The following is a 2,353-nucleotide window of genomic DNA, read 5'->3' on the forward strand; positions in this document are numbered from 1 at the left end:
AAAGGGAGCCGCAATACTAGGAGGGTAAGTGGGGGGGCGCAGTAAGGGGAAACCGATCACAATGATCAACATATGGCCCCCTCCCAGGGGGATGGACAACAGAAAAGTGGGTGAAGTAGGACAGTAGTCAGTGTAAAACCCGGAGAAAAAAGAATAATTTCTAAATTATCAAAGGGACATGGGAGAGGAAGGGAGGGTGGGGGAAGGAGGGTGAAAAAATGAGGAGCTGATGCCAAGGACTCAAGTAGAAAGGAAATGTTTTGGAAAAGATGATGACAACATATGTACAAATGTGTTTGACACAATGAATATATATAGATTGTGATAAGAGCTATAAGAGCCCCCAATAAAATAAAAAATAAATAACTTTATGAGGCAGTGTTTTTCTGCACACATGGAGTCACCATGAGTTCGAATCAATGCAACAGCAGCTAAGGAAAACTAGTTCAATAATACAGAAACTCTATTCCTATACCATTCTCCCTCCTCCTTTATGTTGTTATTCTCACAAGATACACTTTTGTATATTATGTGCCCAGTATTTACATTATTATTTATCCTTTTGTCTTCTGTATCACATAGAATGAACATCACAAATATAGTCCCAAGCCAAAGATACAACAAAGTTGATCTTATGAGAGACCTTCACAAAGTTCGTGGTAAAATGGAACTCAAAGACAATGGCATTTTTCCCTGAACTTTTTAAGCCGTCTTATCTGTGATGGAAATTATTCAAGGTCTTTATTTCTTCACATATTGTTGAGTTATTATTTAGTGCCTTCATCTTTCAACTGGAGCACTTCATTTAGCATTTCTTTAAGACTGCTTGGTAGTCATGATCTACTTTAGCTTGTTATCTGGGATTGTTGAAATTTCACCCTAATTTTCGGAGGCAATTTTTGCCAGAAACAGGCTTCCCTTTTGTTTTGTTTTGTTTCTTTGTTTGAAACTAGCTCACGTGTTACAAAAGAATTGAAGTCTGTTTCAATTTTACTTTTCCTTCTTTTATAACCTCTCAGACCAATGTTTTGTTCTCATGGGAAAGGAAACTGGAAGGTTTATAAGGCTGTGACCCTTTTCTATCTCTTTTGTATTTAAATTTATTTTAAATTTTTAAATTATTTTTCCTGTTATTTGTGGAGTATAGCGCATACAAAGAGAAACAAACTATATACACTTGCATGATCCTTCACATCAAAACAGTAACAGTATCCCAGAAAACCACCTGTAGGTGGCGCCTGTTACTGCTACTACTGACACCGCTACTGCTATTGCTGCTCTCTCCTCCTCCTCCTCCTCTACTATAATTTCTTTCATACAACAATATGTATATTGGTCTGCTTAATGTTGCTCCAAAGGTCTCTTGTGTGCTGCTCTTTTATTACCCCCTTTTCTTTCTTTTTTTAAAAAAAATGATATTCAGGTTGGATGATCTGCAAGGTCGGCTATTTTTGTATCTTTGCATTTTCATACATATATTCGGAGCCTGTTCATCTAAGAAAAACAGTCTTCTGAGATTTTTATGTGTATCACATTCAATCTATAGAAAAGTGTGGAAATAATTGACATCTTTAATATATTAAGTATGTTGATTTTTGACCATGTTATGTCTCTACATTTATTTCCATCTTCATCGGTTTCTCAAAGCAATTTTATTATATTTTTAATGTAGAAATCTTGCAAACATTCAATCCAATTTATTTGTAGTTGATTTATTTCCTATCAACTTTATTTAACTATAATCTACACACGTATTTTAAATTTATAGATTAATACTTTTTGGCATATTTGTTCATTAGTGGAATCACTCTCCTATCCAAGATATTTAACATTTACCATAACAGATATTTTAGTTATGCTCTTTTGCAATTAGAAAGAAATCCCAACCTTCAAGTCAGGCAAGCACTGATATGATCGTACAAAGTTTAGTATGACCCACTCTAGAGTTTCATATTAGAGAGATAATGCAGAATTTACTCTTTTGTGTCTAGTTACCATTCTCTCAGCATATTTTGATAGTCATCTATATTATTGCTCAGCTCTATAATTTCCTTTTGATTGTTGAGTAAGATTCTATGTATAAGTACATCTCAATTGTATTATACATGAATCTTTTGATACTGTATCCACTTTGGGCATACTAAATAGAATTGTTACAAACATTTATGTACAGATATATTTTTAATTGTTTTATTAGGGGTTTATACAACTCTTATCACAAACCATACATACATCAATTGTGTAAAGCATATTTGTACATTCATTGCCATCATCGTTCTCAAAACATTTGCTCTCCACCTAAGCCCCTGGCATCAGCTCCTCATTTTCCCCCTCCCTCCCCGCTCCCCCCTCC

At 34.7% G+C, this 2,353-nt stretch overlaps 1 non-coding gene across 1 annotated transcript; it reads right to left on the bottom strand.

Annotated features, from left to right (window-relative positions):
- Positions 1–937: 937 nt before the first annotated feature.
- LOC115869780 lies at positions 938–1,058 on the bottom strand. The gene has a single exon (XR_004046368.1). It is a non-coding gene; the product is annotated as a small nucleolar RNA SNORA61 (small nucleolar RNA).
- Positions 1,059–2,353: the final 1,295 nt, after the last annotated feature.

The sequence above is a fragment of the Echinops telfairi genome, unplaced genomic scaffold (assembly GCF_000313985.2).
Source record: "Echinops telfairi isolate 266 unplaced genomic scaffold, ASM31398v2 ScPeMD7_44;HRSCAF=162, whole genome shotgun sequence".
Classification (NCBI taxonomy): Eukaryota; Metazoa; Chordata; class Mammalia; order Afrosoricida; family Tenrecidae; genus Echinops; species Echinops telfairi.